Source organism: Cyanistes caeruleus, chromosome 4 (genome assembly GCF_971803275.1).
Source record: "Cyanistes caeruleus chromosome 4, bCyaCae1.hap1.1, whole genome shotgun sequence".
Classification (NCBI taxonomy): Eukaryota; Metazoa; Chordata; class Aves; order Passeriformes; family Paridae; genus Cyanistes; species Cyanistes caeruleus.
In genome coordinates, this window is record NC_141704.1 from 10,946,421 (window position 1) to 10,969,591 (window position 23,171).

Sequence of the window (23,171 nt, forward strand, 5' to 3'; positions counted from 1 at the left end):
AAAAAATTTCACAGAAAAAAAAAAATAGGTGTGATTAATTTGCTTATTACTGCAGAATTTCACCTTGGGAAGTCTTTCAGCAAAAAGAAATAGCCTGGAACATCACCTTCCTCACAAAAATAAAAAGCCCACCATCTCTCAGACAAAATCTACTTTGAACTACAGATTCAGGACAGAGGCTTTGCAAAGCTGCAGGTCCAAACTGGATTTGGCAATTGATATTTTCTCTCTTTAGCAACCAGGTAAAGTTAAACTCTTACGTCTGGATTAACCACTTTATCTCAGCCCAAGAAAATTTTAATATTCCAAAATAAAGTAAAACCTGATTATTATGTGTTTTACATTCAAAATATGCTTTATTGAATAACTGTTTTGCCAGAAAACAAACTCCTTTTGCTAAGAGATGTGGTATTGTGCTCTTCACCAGCACACACCCATTGAAACAAGCTGCAAAGGAATCTTCAAAGATAAGATAGCAGAGGAGTGTGGATACCCACTTTGTGATTACCAACACTGAAGCATAATCTGAATTGCAACATCAGTGTCTTCACTCCTACAAAGCTTCACTGGCGGTTCTGTATCTACAGGTAACTAAGGCTGCTGGCCTATCAAAACAAATACAAAATCTGCTTTTTAAATAAAATATTTCTCTTTAAAAGTGGCTGCTTTCCATGAAATTTAAAACTCAAATAACAGGCTATGCACTGTTAGAGTTCAGAAATGCTGGTGTGGTGCTTTGTGGGGACAGCAGTGCAGGCCGCTTGCATTTCTGGTGCCTCAGGTTCAGACCTCTTCTGCTGCAGAAGAGCAAGGCACCAGGATCTGCAGCTGTGGTGGGGAGGGTTTCATCCCTTAGACAAAGCATAATCATGAGCTGCTTCTACCTCTGAAAGTACAATGTGTCATTTTCTAATCAAAATTTTCCACTTTCTGCTGTTAGGCTGCAAGATCAGTTGCGATATTGTGTGGTTTCCTCTCCCTTCAAGTCACATCTTTTATAGTCAAAGGAAAAGAAAATGGTGGATTAAATGAACCCAAATGTGCTGCTGTTTATCTTCTGGATTGAATAATTTTATCAGGATCATCAAATTTCCATGAAACCTGTGTTTGTTCTTGCTGTACCGATGTTAACAAGAACACCCCCGCACAGAAATTGCTGAGCTCAGAGCTGGGACATTCTTACCGAGGGCTGACCTCAACATTTGTCAGACGTGCCGTGAACGAGGAGACATTTCGTGGCAGTGGTCTGGAGGATGGGTGCTGTGGTAGAAGAGAGATTTCCACCTCCCTTTAAGGGAGGTTTGTGCCCAGCACTTCCTCTCCCACGCAGGGGTTGTGGAGCAGCTGTATGTCTTGGGGCGGTAATCCTTCCTCCACCAGATTTATTGTACCTGCTCAACTCTGGGACATTTCAAGACACCTTCTTTTTTTTTTTTTCCTTATGTCCTTGAAAATCATCTAACCACAAAAGGTATAAAAGAGGTTTTAAAGAATTCCAAACAAATTTACACTCAAGCCACTGCCCCAGCAAGAAAATAAATATTTGTGGCCATGTCTGAGAAATGCATGACAGTCTCCCAGTCTGGTTGCCAAGCCCGAAGGCAGCGCTTCTGCAGCCTGTGCAAGCAGCTGACCAGGGCTGTCTCACAGCAAATATTTGAGGCTTGGCAAGAATACTGTGCTCTCCCCTTGTTTCCTGGATGGCATGTTTGCTCTGAATGAGCTCTTGGAGCATCAGGGTAGTACAAAAACGTTTTGGGATAAGATCTCATCCAGAATATATGCAGGATCCAGCGCCTACTTCCCTGGATGGTTAAGAAAGTGGGAGATTTTTCCTCCTGAGAGACAAGTTTATCTTGTTGACATATCTGGTTACTAATTCTATTTTGAAGATAAACAGAACTATTCACACTGAAGGCTGAGCTTTTAAGCATTGGAAGTGAGGAACTCAAATATACAAGATAAGAGAACAAAATGAAGAAAAAACAAGGTAATAAATTGTAGCAAGGACAGATACTGGGTTTTATTAGTGGTGATGTCAATTAAAAAAAACCTGAACAACCAAACTGTGTGTGGTCCCGGAATTCTAAACAAAAGCACTTAACAAATGCCATGAAAGGAATCTTGAGTTAATGTCAGAGCCCTTCAGTAACAAACACAGTGAAATCTAACCAATAACTGCTTTCTGAAAAATGGAGTTAAAGACCTGGGCCATCCACCACCAGGGTCTTCTGTAGCACTGTATGGGGCAAGGGCTGTTGTTGTGTTTGGTGTAGTTTTTAACACCCCCTGTAATGTTTTATGAATACAATAATTTATTCTACAGCATCAAAAGGTGTGTCATGATTTATACTGACAAATTAAAGGTAATGAGATTTGCCAATGGAAATCCTGAAGCATCTTTTCAATTCAGTAGAATGCATCTATGTTTCCATTATTAAACTATTTTATAGCCTGCTGCAGGGTAGTTTATTCACACACTTTGGAAATACTAGTGCTAAAAATCAAAAGGCAAAATCAGAAAATTAATTAAAAGAATGAAAGGTGCAATTTCAAACCCAGGTGGAGGCACTGTCTTGCAAAGACCCCACTTCCTTTCAAGCCCTTAACAGACCCTGCCTATGAGTAACACAGAGCAGCTTAGATCCAACAACAGAAAGAGAGCTGCACACATGGATTTACAGAAGAAAGGAGAGGTATTGTTCTTTTACTAATTAAAAAATCCTGACTAAAACCACCAACTCAAGCTTTGGAATTCCACTAGAGTTTTAAATAAGGCCACAGTTGCTCTGTTTGGGAAGCCTGGGATAGCCCACACAGCCCAGTGCTACAGAAACCACTAAATTCTAAGAGGCCTATTAAAAGTAGGAAAAAAAGCAGAATTTGAAGTCTCATGACCTTAAACCAAAATAATCTTGTGACACCCAATACATGTAGAAAGTTTGCAGAAACATGTGATAGGGATAGAACAAAACAAGAGTGGAAAGGAAGAATGAGGGAGACAGCAAGCAGAGATGCAGAAGTTTATTCCTGGCAGGAGGTAACCCAGCTATCAAGACACCTGGACTGAGAAGTGGAGCTTGCAGCCCCTCTGCTTCATTCAGAAGATAAAAAACCCCCAAAAGCCAAAATCAAAACCCATCTCCAATCAAGCACTAATTAGAAGACATATTCCACTGAAGTTTGGTCTTTATTTTCTACAAAGTGAGCTCAAGATCAGAAATCTTAAAATGAGGGGGAAGAAAAAAAATAAAACCAGGGTTTTTTACATGTAAAAGTCTCATTATTTTAATCCACCCAATTTCATGGGTTTGACATTTGGGTTTACTATACTAAGAGTTGAGTTAAGTAAACTAAGTTATGTGAGGGCAGCACTCATGGTGGACAATCATGTGTGCTACCATATGCAAAATGGCAGATTTATTTTGCTAGATTCATTAAAAAAGGGAATTTAACATGGTTAATTGCAAGAATTCACCTTCATCAGAAAAATTTAGCTCAGAACACTGCTTAATTTCCAGGTTGCAATTAAGAGCAGGAATAGCAGGTCTGTGACTTCTACCTTCATTAGAAAAAAGGTCAGCAATTCCATTTTGAAACAAAGGACAAGTCTACAAAATATTCTTTGTATGCCACTGCTGATTTTGCTGCTTATATTTTAGTTGCTGTCATTCACAGTGGTCTGTTCAGAAAATAAATGAAAATATTCGTCTCAGTATCCATGATAATTTGTATTTATCCATGCATTTATCATTTTTCCATGATAATTTGTGTTTGATGCTGATATTGGTTCTTACCCAGCTAATGTCTTTCAGAAGTCATTACCCTGCTTTACCTTGACACAAGTTTTTCTGTTTGTACTTTCAGCAAGGTGAAAGATCTTCCATGTAGGGAATTTGTGCCTGCTGAGGTGGGTGCTTTGAGGGACTGGTTAAGAGAAATAAACCTCCCAGGCTCGGTACTGACCTTTGGGCTTGCAGATGTGGAGCCTTGAATTTATACACTAACGGGTTAGGAAAGCACGAGGTTAGAAAGGAAGGGTTTTATTTTTGGGATTCAGGTCCTCACAAGTGGTAGAAGGACTGAGACTGGTCCATGAAGGCTGGTAGAGCCTGACCTGCAGCAAGCCCAGCTTGAACTCCACTCAGGGTGGGCTTGTTACTACTGCTGCTAATGGGTGAAGAGGATAAACCTAACCACACTGATATTGCAACCCAGTAAATTAATCTAAAGTAGATGATAAAGGTGGGTAGATAAAGATAGATAAAGATGGAAAGATAAACAAAATACATCAGCTTTCCTTGTGGTGGGAATGAGAACAGATGGCAGCTCTGGCATCAGCCAAGCAGCCACCAAGGGCAGGTCCAGCACCAGCACCTCGATGGCTTAAAGAGCATGCTGTCCTAAAAGTCTCCAGGCTTTGCTATAGAAAATGTCTGAATATGATTTCTTGAAGAATACAAGCTGTAAATTCAGTTTCTAAGCACACAATGTGTGAAGCTTTCCTTGAAGCATTTATTCATGTTTCCCGTGTAACTCAAGGGAAGCACGGGGCCTCTGACACCATTGAAACCCATTTAACATAGCCTGCCTTCTCCATTTGGTCCATTACAGAGCTTTTATTCTATCCCTATATAAACTGTGGTAAATTTTTTTTTTCTCTAAAAGAGCACTTTTTTCTTAAAAATAAGAAGCTTTTTTGCAGTTTATCAGTCTGTGATTTTGCTTGTGCTTAAATTATAACAAGCAGTTTTCCATTCTGTATTATTATTTGCTTTTCAGTGCTGTATGTTGGGCTGACAACAGTCACTGATGGCAGACAAAGTTTTAAAAAGATAAATTCTTCCTTTCTTTCCTTTTTATTTTTTTTTTAATTTTCTAGAAATCATCAGTCAGTCAGTCAGTCACCAGAAATAAAATATTCTATCTGAAATTATTTTAGCCTGCAGATTTAGGAAGAAAACCAGAAACTAATGTTATGAATAAAGGATATGACTGAAGTCTACTAGAATGAATTGAATCTAGGCCAAGATTCTGTGAAAGTGACTTGTAGGCAAGGCTTGGAATTTAAGTCCTGACTTTTGAATACTGTCCATTCAGAAAATTCAATAAAAAACAATGGAGTAATGCTAGGTGTGACAGAGGAAAGCCTGTGACTTCTTGTTGCATCATTAAAATGAAAGAGTAGTGTCCCAGAGTAGGGGCTCTGTTGAGGTACCTGCAGTGTCTCGGTGTACGACTGCCAGTGCTGCAAAATCTCATTTGAAGGGTAACAGGTAACAGAGTAAAAAAAAGTCACCTTGGCCAGGAAAGGAGAAGACTGTGGGAGGAAGAAAGCAGAGGTACAAAGCAGGATAATCAAACATTTCAGAACATTGCTCAGTCATGAGCTCACAGCAGTGACCTTTTTCCTGTAAAGAGAAGTAAAGGTTAAGCATCAGCCGTGCCTCAGCCAGCCTGGGCTTTCAGCATGATGCAGTTGCTAAGCTCCCCACAATAGGCATCCAAACATATGCACTTAGTGAATCACCCTGGAGTAATGATAACTGAAGAGACATAAGGAATAAAACAAGCAGTCAAAACTCACTGAGGCACTCTGAAATTTCATTTGCGGAAGAAATGGAAAAAAACAAAAGTCCACCCTCAGGTCTCTAAAAATAGCCACAGAAAATTATCAGTTCAGATACAGAGAAACACTCTGCTTCCTCAGGCCTGCACAAGAAGATGCCAGCTGACAAAGCCGACTCAGGTTGTGAGAGGACAGATGCATTTCACTCTGTATATGAAGAATTTCATGGTTGCATTTGTAAAGGCAGAAATGCTCATGACTACTGGAAGATCTGAAGCCATGCTTTCATTCAGCAGAGCTGGCTGGCATCACTTACAGTCCAGGGACAACAGAGAAAAGTTCTCTCTTTTCATTATATTTTTTATCCTCGAGCCCAGTCTGTGGCTTGGGCTAAATGTGCCGTGAATATTTTGCGGATTTTTTTTCTGGTAAGACAAGCTGGTCGCTGAGAGACCTTGCTGATCATGAAAACAATGTGCAGCTATCTCCCAGCAAGAGTTCAATCAGCTGAGAAACTCACAGCTGGCTTAAAAGGAGAGATGTAGAAGCAGGAGGTAAAGTTCATGGTAACAAAGAATTTTAAGAGGTGAACGGGGTGGGATGAAACAAAAGAGATGAATGGATGACACTGAGTGCTGGGAGCTGTTCTGGTCACAGCCAATGCAGGACACCCTGCACGAGCCATGGACACCAGATCATGGCTGCACATTTGTTGTGTGGTGTAGAACTCTCTCCCTAGAAACTGAAATTCAGGACATTCTTCAGTCAAGGAGCCTTGGGATTAATTTGGTTTGGCCAGGTTTCTCCCAAATAACTACACAAAAAATTATGCAAATGGAAAGCAGAAAAAAGTGATGTTTGTCTGTTTTTCTGTTCTCTCACATGGATTTTTGTAGTGAACAGGAGTCATTTCAAGCTGTGGAAATCTTAAAGAAAAGCTGAAAAAAAAAAATAGCATCTTAACGAAGAAAGGGAGATGAATGCACAAGCCTTGCTACCTTCCCCTCCAGAGAAGCTGGATGGAACCACAGCCTTCTCAGGTCTAGCAAACGAGAGGTATGGAGGAAAGATGTTTTGAAAGTAATTTTAAGTTGTATAATTTATGTATAAAGCATTGTGGTAAGAAATGCAGGATTAATAGATTTAAATTCTAAGACAAATCTGGCCTTTTGGTCATAATCTGAGGCTCTTGGAGAATTAAAAAAAAAATTAGAAGGGTGGTGCCTTTTTCATCATTTAAGGGGATGCTTCTGCTCCACCCAGAACCTGACCCTACTCGCCACTGCCCAGTTTGGCAGGGCCCACTGGCAGTGGAACTTCAGCAGAGAGCACAGTGTCACCTGGAACTGAGACCTGTGAGCTGTGTCCTGACACTCAGCTCCTTCCCACAGCCTCAAGCCTGGTCTGCCCCTAACTAACCTGAAAATCCACAAATGCAACATCTTACAGGAGCATGAAAGGCTACCCAAGATCAGAGCAAAAGCAGAACAAAGTCTTAGAGGCAACAGACATCATCAGGTGATAAATGCTGAGAATTACTTACTTGGCTTAATGGCACAGCCCTATTGAGCTGTATGGGAGTGTTCCATGTCCAAATCCTCCAGGTTTTCAGGACATAGAATCACAGAATCCCAGAGTGGTTTGGGTTGGAAGGGAGCTTGAAGGTAGTTTGGTAGTTGGTAGTTTGGTTTGCCTTGGGCAGGGATACCTTCCACTAGACCAGGTTGCTCAGAGCCCCACCAGCCTGGCATTAACAATGACATGAAATTCAAATAAAAGTCACACAATGGCCAAGAACTTTATGCTATTTATGGTTATCCAACTACATCCAAATTTTTAATGGTTAATATTTAATATTTCTTTTTTTATTATTTTTCTTGGTTTGGCTGTTTCTTTAAACTTAGTGGAGGGGAAGATTAAAGGAACTATGAGCAGAGAACCATCAATTTGTCTGTATGACCAGACTGATCAGGCTAAAAATTAACCTGGTTGCAAGTAAATGGCAATATCCTGTGTGCAGGAACTGTCATACTGTGGTAATGAATTGGGCAAGGAGAGTGCACAGAATCTGTAGACAACCTCTACATGAAGCTGAGCTGAACTTCATATGGATTAACTGAAAGTGCAGCTAAACCTCCAGGTTATCTGCTTCCATCTCCACATAGGCTGACAGGAGAAGCTTGTGCTTTCTCTTCATTAAGCTCCAGGTCTTATCCTCCACTGCCATGTCTAACAAGCAGGAATAGGTTTATTTATATTCATTCATATGGTCTGACAGATCCTGTCAGCAAAGATATGCATCTGTGTGTACTTTGAAACCTGATCCCACTCTGTCACTGACATAATTCTCTAAACCAAGGCCAACTTAACCCTCTTTGCACACAACTTTTCAAGATTCATGGAATAGCAAAGAAAGAGGGTTGAAATCAGCTCAGACCTTCAGACTAAGAAATATACTGAAACAGGAACGCTCTGTCTGAAAAAATGAAAATTTAAGATAGAACAGCAGCTCCAAATAAATAAAAAGTGCACACTGAAAATCATCTCAGTGATCACCTCTCAAGTTTCATGGGTACAAGAGAGAGGCAAGTGATGCTCAGAATTGGTGCTACCCAAGGTCTTCCTCAGCTACCTTTACTCAACAGGAAGAGACCCCTTCTCACCTTACCCCCAGCCCCAGAAAGGATGAGGTGGTATAGAATAATGTCCAGGTCCTGGCCATGACCCCTCTCACTGCAAAAATGAATCCTGTCCTGGCTAGAACCAGGACAGTATCTTGTTTTAAAACTGATATCCAGCAGTAGGCTTTATGCTTTGCCATGCTTGTGATACTTGTTCGCTGCTCATGAGTTACTTAATGCTCCCTCATTCTTTCCTTGATGCCATCACATAAATGATAATTGATGAGCAACACTAAGAAAAACATAAAATCATGAATATAATGAAAGCTGGATGACTTGTGTTTCATATTAGGGGATGGTTGGTTTTGGGGAGTTGATAGCTTCCTCAGGAAAGAAACACAAGTGGAGTGTAAAGGCAGCAGATCCTGCAAGCAGCATCTTGAGTTGTGCTCAATGATCCTGGTGGATCTCCTCCTGCTCAGGATATTCTGTGATCTGCTCTGCAATGGAGTGTGTGATCTCCACCTTAGCACATGTGCTGCTGTGAACTCCACACATCGGAGTCCATACTGTTCCCAGCTTCAAAACCCTCCTGTTCACACCACAGACCCTCAGCTCCCAAAGGCAAAGGCAAAGCCAAGCTGCAGCTCCTCAGTGTCCAATGGACTCACTGTGTTTCTAGAGAAAGAAAACCTGAAACACCATCCCTTTATCCTGGGCCAAAGACAATACCCCCTGGCTGTGCTGCTAATTGCATGTAAACATTGGAAGCTGAAGAAGGGTTCTGGAGCCAAACATATTTTGAGGGCATTTAGGCTCTTATTCATTTCCAATTTCAGAATAAAAGAAAGAGTAGTGCTGTAGCAATTAATTAAGTTGATTAGTTATAAAATTTCTCATCAGGCTATTTTGAACCAAACATAACAGTTCTTAAGAATCTGACTTGTAAATAAAAAGTTTGATGTCTAGTCCAGAGACCCTATTTTCTTGACATTTATACCAAAATCAAAATTCAGATATTTAACATAGCAATTTCTCTTATATTCCACTTATTCCCAAGCACTTTTTAATTACCATGAGAAAAACCCATTCATTTCCACTTTACTTCCCCACTACCATCTGACACAAAGGGTGAAAGGAACTTCTTAATAATTACCAAATAATTTATGACCAAATAAATTTGTAGACAGCACTAATTTAATAACCAGCCAAGAGGTGACAGTACAAAAAGATTTGTGGAGGTAGCCTCATACCTGAGAGTAGTATTGACTACATTAAATTAAATATGTCTCTCTGGTGGAAACCAACTAAAAGCCTAAAGAAAGGATTTATTAAGTCATTTGTCATGAAATCCAGAATTTTCTCAATACACTAGAATTACTGGAAAGTTCATCCAGCCAAATATGAAAGGTCTCAAAGGACTCCTGTCTTGGAGAGGCTGCAACCCTCCTCTTTTTGCAGACACAGACCCTAAAAATCTGGTTTTCTATGATCCCTCGTGCTGTCTCAACCTTATAAATGCTCATAATTTACAGCAGAAATACTATTGAAATGACTGCAGAATTAATCATCAGCACAGTAGCAGAATTTGTCATTACAGGAAGATAGACATACACATTCCCAAATTGTGATGACTTGGGAAGAGGAGCAGTATGACACAGCTTCCGTAATGCCAGTCATGGGACTGGCAACACCTTCAATATCTAACTACACAGAGGAGAAAAACAAGCTGGCTGGGAAGCTGATGTAGTATTTGACAGCATTTCCCCTTTTAGGCTGCAACAAAACTGCAAAAAGTGGTCTCACTGAAGAAGACTATAACTCTTACTGATCTTGGCAGGAGCTTGTACTAACCCTCAGGCTGGGGTAAACTGCATTTTCAGATTCTTCTCTTTATTGCAAATTCCATTATCTCAGCATATTCATTATTGCTATATTTTTTAATTGAAAGCTATTATGCTGTAATAGATTCAATAGACAAGTGGTTTGAGTGAATGGGCTCCTATGTGTGATGGGCTTTAGGTCTGCCCCATGGAACAAACCTTCTGGAAATATGCTCGACAGAAGCCCTAGCATGTTTTTTGGCAATTTCAGAAAGAGCCTTTAAGTGAGGTGGTCATCTTGTGCAGATCCTTACTTGAAATTTTCTTTCTCTCATGTACTTTAGGGGGCTTGGATAGCCACAGGGTCACAGAGGCAGGAATTTGAAGTGCTGAATGAACTTGGAGTCTCTGTAGAAAGCAGAGGGCACAATTTAAGAGAGGAATTGCTGCTGTGGTGCCTCTGGATGGTGCAGTTTGCATCTGACTCCTCAGAGGGCAAGAGCCTGTGAAGGAGTGACCAGTTCCTTGTCAGTTTGAAACTCATGTATTGTACCATGACCTAAAGTCAGCTGAGAATAGAGACTTTAAAGTCAGTCTTGTTTTGAAATATAAGGGTATATCATACAATTTTAACCAAATAGCCTTTGTTTCATATATAAACAACAGCTGCTAAACAAACAGAGCCTTCTAAGAATGATTTGTTTCCAAGTCTCTCAGTTTAGAATTAATCTTTCTGGGAAATAGTTATAATGTCACAGCCAATACATTTTTGCCCCATGATACTTATTTTGCAAAATGAAAATCAACAGTTACAGCTTTAAGAGGCAACGAGCACAGCAACTACTTAACAATTTGTTCTTGGCAGGATCTGACCATGTCCCAATACCCTACAGATTAATGTTTTTATAATGGAAAAATGCAGCATTCAGCAGAAAAAGAGATTATTGCTGGCTGGAGTGCAAAGCAGCACATTGCTTCCTCTGTTCACTTCTAGCACAGTATCCCTCCTCAAAGCTCGGGCTATCCCACCGCTTCCAGAAACCTGCATCACAGGTACCCCTTCAAGCTCCAGATTCCCCAGCTGTCATCTTGGAAAATGCTTTGTGCAAGGGACTTTGAACAGTTTTACTTGAAAACTATATTCCCTGCTCAGGAAAAAGCAGGATGTACATCTTTGCCTTCTGTCAGCTCAGCTCACTGAACCATTACCCCAGGACTCTGACCCTTTCCACGTGCTGGATATCAGAACCAAAGCAAGCATGTATGACTAAGGTTTTCACCCTCTGCCAAGTTTCATGATGTGTTTTTTCTCCATGGGAAGAATGACAGCAATTCACAGAACAGACAGATGAAGGGACTCAATAAAGCACCCCCTGGATCTGACCCCACACATCCATACAGCCGACTGTCGGTGCCAGTGGCTTCCCAACATCCCTCCTCCCATCCACTCCAGCAGCAAGGCCTGATGAAAATCCCATTGCATGCCAGGAGGGAGCACAAAGGGTGAGAGACTGTCTCTGCCCTGCAGCACAGGGCACCAGAGCCTCAGCAGGTCTGCTGTGTGCCAGTGCACAGCAGGCTGGGGAGCACCGGCAGACCTCTCATGATTTTTGCAGATTACCTTGATCCAGGGTCATGGTGTGGGAACTATTATTCAAGATAGTAAGAAATAAAACAGTATGCTAAAATATCTCATTCCAAATATACTACTATGTAACCTTACCTTCTGCTGCAGTGCTGCCCCAGCAGATAATGTTGAGCCAATGGTTCCCTTTGGGGAAATTAAATCAATTTATTCATCAATACACAGCAGGGCTTCTGTCACAGGTTAAGAATTTGTTACAAATTTGTCATTAGCTTCCATTTATACTGAGACAAAGAAGAAGACATCCTTTTTCAGCTGTACTTACAGCTACACAGCATGGAAAGCAATGACATTTTAATATATTTCCAGATTTATGTATATTTTAAACTTCATCCAGAGTGATGTTACCAGGACCCTGTTACTTCAGCCTGCCCTAGCCTGACACAGCACAGGCCAGCAGCCTCTGCAATGAGAGCACTGATTTTGTGGAGATGAATGAAAGCAGTGTCAGCCCTTTTGCTGATCAGACAATCAAAGAGAGGCATTTTGAAGCAAAGTTACGTAGGTGGATAGCATCAAGTAGGGAATGTACAGAGAGAGCTGGAAGTGTTTAGATTAGGACACATTGACTTTATCTACAGGACAGGGTAAAGTAATTACAGCAAGTTTTAAATCTGTTCACAGTAAGTAGAGCATTTACAATTGACTACAGGAAAATCAAATGGGACCTTGGACACACCAATAGTGAGGGGACAAGGGACAGGGGTCCACTACACATAGAGAGACTTGCCACATTGGTATGAAAAGCACATCCTTTTTCAAACTATGGGGCTGTCTGTGCTTAATATGCTTGAGCTTGATAAAATGGTTACTGTAAATACACACCAGCAGGGCACACAGAGATGATACCAGGAATAAAACCCAGCAAGATTACAGCTAAACTCAGTTAACCTGGGAGGTTATCGACCTCTAAGAGTGAGAAATAGCTGACAAAAACTGGGGGCTATTTTATATTAAACATGAACACAGCAGTACCAAAACTACACTGAATGGAAATAAGCCACACTTTAAAACCAGCAGCACTATCATATTTTTAAAAGAGATTTATGTGACCTGTGCCTATGCAGTGCACAAAAGGATTGTTACAGGATGGCAAGGCTGGATTTTCACAGCCTTCAGACCATAATGCAGTTTGTGTTCACTATTCAGCAGCAAGAAATATCTAGAGGAATTAGTAATGAAGAAGAGGGCTCTGGCTGCCCTTCTACCCTCCAGGAAATGTGCTTGGGAGCAGCACTTGCAATGAAGCTCTCCATATATTGTGCATTTGCTTGAGAAAAGCTCTACTGGTCCATGCCAGAGTGACAGCAATACCTCTTCTTATTTTATTTTGATGAAGTAATTTCCTATGAAAGATGTCAGCAAGGCATAATTCTACATTGCAGAATGGTGTCCTTTCTGGAACACCTACATTTTCCCAGATTTCTGATGTTTTCCATTTCTAGTACTGCCAGAAACTCATTAAAAAACTTAAGGGTTTTTCATTTTTCTGGTTCTACAGAGCTATTGAAAACCCTACAGCCCTCACATAGGATGAGGGAAGTTCTGTGCATTTCTGTGGTGATGCCTCTTAAATCAGTGAAGTTGACCTGTGTTGGTAGACTATGTGTTCCTCTTGTTTTATACTATTACCAGTTAAAAACCTTTCACTAAATGTAATGAGTCACTTTATTTCTAGAAATACAAGACTTTGCTGACTTGGGAAAAAATCATGAAGAATACTATTTTACAGGAAAAACTTTAATGCCTATTTAATAAGTAAATTTATTGCAGTTTGTGGTTTTCATTTCCTCACAAAATCCACCAGCAGAACAAATCTTTTCAATCAAATGCATTATTGGCCCTGCTCCACCTTCCCATTAACAGTGACTCATAAGCTAGCGCTTAAAAAATAAACCTGATTTACTTTAAATAGAAAGAGAACAGAAAATAAAGGCAGCTGAAATATTTCAGGTGCTGAAAAAGAAGGCTGAGGAGCTGAATTTTAATACTGAGTAAGTGATCTGGAGCACAGCTAGTGCATCCTCCTAAATACTGTGGTGCTTGCTGTGCAAAGGCTTTCAGCTCTAGGCTTAATGCATGTGACACTTTGCTGATGGGCCCTCCTAGGTCTCTAATGCTGAGCTTTGGATTTAATGCTCCAAACAGCTGGGAGAAAAATGCCTTCTCCTATGAGTGTTAGTTATAAGGCTCTCAGAAGTGAATTGATTGCAATCTCCCATTATTCATCATCTAAGGAATTACACCTGCAGCTCTAACTGAAGTATTTGTGATTCTATCCAACAGAGAGTTGTCTATGCCAAACTCCAGGCAAGGTTGCCTGTACCAAAAAGTAGGAATGTAATAGGCTATAAAGCTACCAGGAGCAGACAGCTGCTAACTTCTCCATGAGCTGAGGACAAACAGAGCCAGCAGGATAGCAAAGCCCAGCACGTGCAGAGGAAGGAGGAGACAAGTTCAAGGATGCTGGCTGGAAAGGCTCTGGCCAGGCACATCACTTCCCTACCAGCAGGGCTGAAGCTGTGTAGAAAGCAGCCAGAGTGCAAGGAAAAGGTGAAGACAAGTTCATGCAGCATGGACAGAGCATGCTACATGTGGGGAAAAACAGACTTATATTTATGAATATTGAAAAGTCACAACTAACAAACCCCTCTGAGACGCTGAGTGCATCAGCTTGGCTGTCACACAGGCAGGAAATTTGATCAACCCACTTCATATCTGAAGGAAAGCAGACAATACACTGCTCATATATAAAGTGTAAATGCATTGCAGGACATTTCCTCTCCCATTTGCTCTGCGGACTCTGCTACAGCCACTGAAGGTGCCAGAGTAGTCACCACACAGAAACAGGAGAGAAATTCATCTTCCTGAGACACTTAATGAATGTATGCTTGGGCAGACGGGCTTTATTTGGGGCTTTGAAATCCTAAACTAAACATCCAAATCAAAGACAGCTAGTACAGGTGGAGGAGCAGAAGGTTATTGACTCAGACAACAGTGCTTGATTTGCTTGATTAACAGGGAGCTCAGTGCTGCAGCAGCTGCCCTTTCCAAATGGGTTTTATCAAAACACACCAAGGTGGGCTCACCCCTGCACAGACAGAGCAGGTGTACACGAGCAGGGGACATGCTTTTGGGATCAGCTGTTAACACAGCATTTTCCACTTTTGATGAGACCCAACATCCTGATATGCAGGAAGCAGAAGCAATAACACTTCTTGCATCCAGAGGAGCTTTAGCAAAGCCCACTGGAGTTAACTAAAGAGCAGGAAGGAGCAAGGTACCCTCATGACCTTCCCTATCCCACAAGCTTCAACTTGAATTGAACAGCAGAGCTAGAAAAATATTCAAATTGCAACACAGCTTGAATCAATGGGAATTACTGTGTTTTTCTGGTTCTTATTATTGTTTTATCCTAAAAGATAAAGTGGAGGTTTGCCTGATTCCCATTGGCTGAGATTTCATTGACTCAAAAAGGGACAAGTTCAAACTTGAGACAGAATAATGACCAAAATATGAGGGGAAAGGACATAAATGTAGCAGAGAGAATAATCATTTCCTAACTTTAAGTTACCACATCCACAACTCTTTCTTCCAGTCTTAGCTGAGCAATGCAATTGAATCATGAATTTGCATTTATAGAAGTCACTTCTTTACAGCAAGCTGTAGAATCATAGAATGGATGGGTTGGAAGGGACCTTAAGCAAGATCCAATTCAAACCCCTCTGCCATAGGCAGGGGCACCTTCCTGCCTGGCCTTGAACACTTCCAGGGCTTGTCAGCCACAGCTTCCCTGGGCAGCACTGTTACAGTGCCTTACCACCCTCACAGGGAAGAATTTCTTTGTAATATCTAATCTAAATGTACCCTCTTTTAATTTGAAGCCATTTCTCCTTGTCTTGCATATGTCTCTATATGTCTCTCTCTATGTCCTTGTAAAAAGCCACTCTCTTTTTTTTCCCAGAGCCTCTTTCAGAACTGGAAGGTGCTCTGAAATCTCCCCAGCATCTCTTCGAGGCTGAACAATCCCAGTTCTTCAAGCCTGGCTTCGTAGGAGAGCTACTCCAGTCCTCTGATCAGCCTAGCTGTCTCCTCTGGACTGGACTCAGCAGGTTCACATCCTTCTTAAGTAGAGGTCCCAGAGCTGAATGCAGAACTCCAGGTGGTTTCACCAGGGAGGAGCAGAGGGCCAGAATCACCTCCCACCTGCTGCCCACACTGCCCAGGACATGTTTTACTTTTTAGGCTGCAAGTGCACATTGCTGGGTCGTGTCCATCTCCTAATCAACCAACACCCCCAACACTTCTCCTCAGGGCTGCTCTCACTGTCACAGACTGTGCACAGACTGGCAATTTATCCATGCAAATTAAAAGTGAACAATTAAAGAGCTGATATTTGTAAAAGGAATGTTCATAGAAGAAAATTAGCACAATTTTGAAGGAATAAAATGAGTAACTTGTGGCAGCCTGAGGGCAGGAGGAACTGACACGATGTTATTGCACACTTTATTCCCATGCAATATTAATGCAATCACCATGACAACTGTGACATCCTCTGAAATTATACACCTTTACAACTATGGAACAGCTTCAGAAGGAAAAAAACACATCTACAGCTTGCAGGAAGGTTGCTTTAATCTAAAATCTATCCTTCTTTTTATAAGGATTCAAACATTTCTTCAACATCTTTTTTTTCCTAAAGGCAACTGTAAGTTTGTTTCTGATGTGTATCTGACCTAAGCATAGCCATGGCTGTCTGGTTCTTTTTCCATACTGAAAAATAAATATAGACTCTAAATTGACATGATTATCATTTAAAGGCAGAAAGTTGTACAAGACAAAAATAAAAAAAAAGTCTGCACAAAGTAGCTGATCAAAGTCTTTTAAAAATTGAAATATTCAACATGTCAAAACCAATCATGGCTACATCAACCAGAAGCCTTCCTTAATCAGGAGCTGAGGTAGGATGCATCTTTTACATTTCTATAGTGTCAGCACAGTGTTTTTAGTGAACAAATAATCTGGATCACACTGAGAATAATATAGGAAATTACATAATGTAGGAACCTAAATAGCAGCCATAAATAATTGTTCAGAAAAGTAGTATAAAGGCCACCAGACACTGTGTCTTGACAATATTATCCTTTTCATAATGTGTTCAGAAAAATCAAAATTACATAAGCAGGCCTTAGTAATGATGCCTCACTTCTAGAAAAATGCCTCATGGATTGCATACATTGCAGTCCTCTGCTTTTTACAGTCGTGTTACATTTAATTCCAAGTTGAAACCAGGCTGGGATTCAAATGTATAGTCTTCCACTCATTTCAGTAGGAAGTGAAAGCATCAAATATCTCAGGTTTATTAGAGAGGAAATGAGGTGTTATGAAACAAGAAATAGTGAAAACAAAGTGGTAAGTGTACAGCCCTCAGTAAAATTTGAGGTAGAGGTTCAAGGTAGCAGCTACTTAATTTTTGTTACCCTGTTGCTGAGGATGGATGCACTGGATAGTGTCAGAGGGGTATCACTCACTTCGTGCAGTGCCTCAAAGTCCTCATCCTAAAGAAAACACTTTAAAAGCCTGTAAGAGTTTTTTCATAAAAAGCTCTAGATAGAGAAAAATATTAGATAAACAGAGGACTCCTTGATCCATTAAAATCAAGTTCAAAAGTCCAAAACTTATCCACTTCACCATTTCCTGATTGGACACACTCGTGGTTCTTCCCACTGGTTTCGCCTTACAAGGTACTCCAGCACAAACACAGCACACCCAGAAATTGTGACAGAAAGCAACACATCTCGGTGTCAGACAGTCTCTCTAACACATTGCCAGGGTAACCCTGCACTAGGTTTGTCTCTTACACTGCAAGCAGATGGTGGGAGCACAGCTCTGGTGGCAGGGGATGCTCTGCCTCCAGAGCCATTTCCAGGCAGAGGAGGAGGAGGAGGCAGGTGCTGTGGTTCAGCCAGGTTCTGTCTGTGCTGTGCTGCCAGGTTCAGCATTCATCCAGCTGAAAGCCAGGACAGTGACCTCAGCCATGGACACAGCTACTCAGGAGAATTCTCCAGCATCTTTGCTTTTTCCCCCCAGCTCCAACACTGGCTCCATCACGTGTTTTTCTTGGGAACAAAGCTGAAACCACAGGCGACAGGCTCTGCAATTATGTGACCCCACTCAGGGGAACAGAACAAACACTGCTTTAATTAATTCCTAATGTCTCCATTCTTATTAGTGATACCTAAAGATTTTAAGTTTTTCATCTTTTGTAGCTTTGTAGAGTGACAATGCATGGTTTTATAGCTCCTTGTATTTTTCCTGCACTTTCTCTTGGATTTCAGTGTAAGCTAGCCCTTCTAATGCATACTTGGAATTCTGTTTAGTCTTATTCTTAAGAAGAAGAAACCTATCAAAGACATTTTGTTTTCCACTAGAACCTAGAAGACATAACAAGAAAGCCTCTGGAACAAATCCAGTGGGACAGAACCTGGGGAGAAATTGCCAAACCAACTGCTCTTCTAATTGGATAACATTTTTTAGACTAATGAAAATTTGTTAAACTTACAAAAATTGTATAAATCTGATGCCAGCTGTGCCTATAACCACGGGGTTACCTGGAAGTTTCCATTAAAGACCTGCTTTTTATCTTACTATTTTAACACTGTTGCAAGTTTTGGTTTTTTGGGGTTTTTTTTAGGCAGCAATAGCAGACGCGAAATTGTCCCAGTGACACAAATCCTTGATCATAACTTAGTGAATAAAACAGTGTCTACTTCTGGCAGTGGCTGATTAATGCAATAGTGGGTAAGAGTTGCTAAGGAAAGAGTGGGAGCCCTGGAGAGAGATATTTGCTGTATTGCTTAAACCTCTGTGTGCTTTGCCACAGTAAGAACAGCACCCTAGCATGGGAGATCAAACATGGGCTTGGGATAAAGATAGACAACAGTCTTACACTTTCAGATGAAAAGTTATATAATCAGCAAAACTAACCAAGAAATGTAGAACACACCAAATGCTTTTCCTACAACCCTCCTGTCAAAAACTATATAAAAAACCAGTCAAGTAAACTAAATCTGAAAATTCTCAGGACACATTTTGTCCTACATTTAGTTGAAATATTCTATATGTGTCTATGCAAGAAGAACCTGTAGGGGTTCTATAACAGCTTTCTTTTGAAAATATTACAGTCAAACATCAGACTCATGGAAAGCTCAGTTCCAGTGACACGATTTTATTCAGGACACTAATTTCTGTGATTATTTTGGCAGGAACCATTGAGCCACCCACTACACTATAACAAATATTAGAACATTTTTTCAATACATGGGTTTTGGATACACATTTATGCACTTTCACTGAAATGAAACCACTTCTGAAGCCAATGAGAAAAAGCAGAAGGTTATTTTAAGGGCAAATTTCAAACAGGTAGGAGCAAGTAAAGCAAACATTGCTAAATCTTTACTCCTGTATGGAGCAAACCAGGCTACAGCCCCTATCCAAAGGACTGAGATCACAGCAGGAGACCCTCGAACCTTCAGCTCCCCAGCTGAGCTCCAGCCCTGCTCATGGAAGCCTGACAAACACCAGACTTCAATCACTACATCATGCCTCTCCAGCTTACCATTTACCCTGGAACTTTTATTATTGTTATTTGGGTTATCATAACACCATGAAACACCATGAAGAACACTAATTTGAAAACACACAACAAGGTGCCCCATAACCTTGACTAAGTTCTGTATCCTCAGCACAAAGCAAGAATCGAGAGATTACAGATACACTGGTGTAGAAAAAGCAGTGAAACAATGTTGATCAGCACGATGAGCCAGGATCCCAGTACACCAGGGCGGAATAATGTAAATTAAGCCAATGGAACTGTGCTGATTTACTGAGAAAACATCCTGTCGAGTTTGTATTATACTTAACTGCTGCTTCTTATTTAATTATAAAAATCTTATACAACACAAACTCAACACAAAAAGCGGCACAAAAGCCTACAGCAAGGCAGTCATTGCCTGCTGTGCACCAGCTGTCTGCAGTGACAGAGCATGGCAGATAGCCCCAGCCTTGAAGGGAGTCTAAGGACTAAAGCAGCCCCTCAGCAACCAAGACCACTGGCTTCTTCATGCATTACAATCTTTGCTGCAAGAGTACTTTCCCACTGTGCCCACTGCCATCATTGGGAAATAATTATTGTTGTCTGGACAGATCCTGTTTTCATTTACATCAGTGGGAATAAAAACACCATGAGAAAGAAATTACAGGGCTGGAATTTTAATCCTAATGCATCTTTTGGGAAGACTGAAGTGCAAATTCCCTTAGTCTTTCCAGAGTTGCCCATTGGATGGGCAGCAGCTGGTACCCAGCCCAGGAGAGGCTCCAGGACTCTGCCAGGCCATGCAAAGCCCAGTCCCAAAGCCCAGGCATCACAGATATTTCCAGGTGCTGAGGAAGTAAACACAACCGGTAGAAATCCTTTCAGGGAGGGGAAAAACCTACGATGGCAACCTGATGTACAAGTCAGAGCTCATGGTTAGCTGGGGAGAGAGGACTCAGATTCACCCCTGATTTGTGTTTTGGGGGAACAGGGAATCAAGAATGGTATTTTTTTTCCTCCTGGACAAATTTAGTGAGTCAGTTTCATCAAATTACTATCATTAAACACATTTGAAAGGAGCTGTAAGTAGGGGAAAACCCAAAGATAGTCATATGCAGAATCACGCTCCCAGAACTACAGCAGGAGTATTTAATATTTTAGAGGAGGCTGGAAGAAACTTATAGTAATGCTAAATTATGAAATAAGTAAGCCAGAAGAGATTTTTACTTCTGCCTTCAGCTGCAGAAGATGAATGCCTGATAATCCCAAAGGATGTTCCCTCCCCTCTTCAGTCCACACTCCCGCCCCAAAAGAAAAAAAAGGAAAACATAAAAAACGGCTCCAAGTTTTCTTCACAGACTGAATCTGAGATCAAAAGAAATGAAGTTAATAGGAGGGGAACCAACACAGAGCATCACTCATTACTTGTCCCTTTTATTTTCAGCCTCCTCTTCAGGTGTTTTATCACTTTTCCATCTGTGTCAAGAGAGGCTCCCTATGATTTTGGAAAATCAGATGCGATAAAAATCATGCTAAAAATATTTCAGTTGCAAAATATGATGCTTCACAAAATACCAGAAGGCCGGAAATAATTCACAAGGAAGCTTTCAAAATACATCAAGAACACTCATGGCAAAATTGCACTCTGAATCATAAAAACTGTAGGAGAGAGAGGGGTCCCCAAATAAACTTAAAGCTATCTGAAACTTTTTGTACATTAACATTTAGAAAGAAGAAAAATGAAGAAAAATATAGAAGATGTTTTCAAATATGCTTTCTTAATACAAAGAGGTGCCTGGGTGGATGTTCACACATCCAGTTCAACATTTTTATATATAAATTTTCAGATAAAAGTGAGAAATTTGGGTGGGATTTTAAGGAACTTGTAACATGTGTTACCTGAAGAAAGACCACAACAGTGGGATTTTAGTGTATCATCTCTTGTTTGCAGAGCCAGGCATGATGGCTCTGTGCTGCTCCAATGCCATTGTAAAGATTATAAACTGAAAACACCTTGAAAGTTGACTTTGCATTTACCCTTAATTGATAATGACTGTGAGCACACACATGGTTAATCCCACAGCTCAGCTGATGGTACTAATTCATGTCAGCTACGCTGCTCCACTGGCTGCACCTTCACGTGTGAAAAGCCAGCTCCTATTTTGTCTCAGGCAACTCCTGGACTCATTTTTCAAAAAGACCCAGTAGTTCTGTTTCTGACTAATTCACTTAATGATAATCTCTTTATATCTTTAATATGTCAATTCCTCTGTGCCTTTGGAGCAGGCTGCATTTTTCACATGAAAGGAAGATTGAGATCCAGAATGAATTTTAGTTATCTGCAGTCTATACTTTACAGCATCATTTCACAAGGCCAAAAAAAATGTTTAATGTTGCTGCTCCTGAAGCAAAGCAGTAAGGCAATATTAGAAACGATCTTGTAAACTGCACTTCAGTGTGCTACATTTGAACTGCTCCAGAGCTGGCTCTGAGAGGTATTGCAAAAGCAAGAAAATCATGTGCCAAGAAAGGGCAAAAGGCAAGCAAGAACCAAGAACCATTAAACTCACTATAGACTGTATTATTTTTGAGCATTTATTTGTGCCAATACCCTCTCCACTGCCTTTCTTCCACTGTGTGTTATTTTAAATGACAGCACATAGAAAACATCCTACTGCAAGACCCAATGCAATAACAGATTTTCAGAAAATTCTCATCTTACTGTACCCCATAAACATGCAATCATTTAATGTAAGCAGGCCAAATTACATGGTTGAACAACTTACTTTCCATGTGTTTAAAAGAGCCACAATAATGAGCATAAAGTTTAAATTTGTAATTTTTAATCCCTTGTTACAATATACACTAAAAATTGTGCACAGTTGTGCATGTCTCCACAGGAAGCAAGCTGTCAGCATAATTACCATATTTAAATATTATTTCTGAGATCAAATTGGTTTAAACCAAAGAAAAATATAACAACTCACTAGTCTTCACTGTCTGCCACTTCTGTGTTAGCATTGTGGAATGAGTTTTTCATTCCAGCCTTTCTAGGTGGGAAATGACAAACTTTCCATTCCAAACTCTCTACGAGCACCCTGTAACAGATATTACAATGCCAATTAAATGTGCTACTGCTGTCCATGCTGTTCTTCAGCTAGAGCAGCCACGCTGGGCTTCTGTAATTCATAGCAAGTCATAACAATAATGCTATTGTCTGTGGATAATCATCTGTGAGAACTGCTGACAGAGGGGAAGAAGGAAAGACTCTCCATTATGTTAAATCCAGCTCTGAAGAGCCCAAAGGGAGGGGGAAGAGCAGCTTCACAACCCAGAGGTGCTTTCAGAGCACCCTACCATGCTCCAAATCCTCCCTCAGCTTTCCAAAGCTCTGACATGTCCAAGTGCAGCCATGGGGCAGGGCCAAAGGCAGCCTTTGCCTGTTTGTGTGCAGAAGCACTGTTTCTTGGAGACTCTACATAATAAAATGACTAGAAAGTCAGAAAGGGTGGAATCCCACCTCCTGTTCTACAAGGCAGAGGATGAGGGCAAAAAATATTTCTTCTGTAACATCACCCACATTATGGGGAAGGCTTGGCTTATCACAAGAGCCTGTGTTGTCTCAAGAGGAGTCAGGAGTTTAGATCTACAGCAGCAGTATGGTTAGACCTACAGGACAACCTTTGAAACTTGCAACTCTCCCACTCATCTTCAGTGGCATTTACGAGTGAGCAGCAAAGTTAGGTCAAAAAAAACCCAAACTTTGTTGGTCTGAAGAATTTTTAAAATAGATTTTGTTCTTCAGGTGTGTGGAGTAAAAGCAGAAAGGAAGGCTGCTGTGAAGAATTAAAGCAGATCAGAAAAAAAGGAAGAAAGAAAAAAGATGTTCTATTCCTTCACCGGTGCAGTTGTGCTGTTT

At 40.8% G+C, this 23,171-nt stretch overlaps 1 long non-coding RNA gene across 1 annotated transcript in view; it reads right to left on the reverse strand.

Annotated features, from left to right (window-relative positions):
- LOC111923277 (uncharacterized) overlaps positions 1-21,259 on the reverse strand; it is a 25,224-nt gene extending 3,965 nt beyond the window's left edge. Inside the window, exon 1 of the long non-coding RNA XR_002860988.2 lies at positions 21,152-21,259. This is a non-coding gene — a long non-coding RNA (uncharacterized LOC111923277). The remainder of the gene's footprint in view (positions 1-21,151) is intronic.
- Between the last annotated feature and the right edge of the window lie 1,912 nt (positions 21,260-23,171).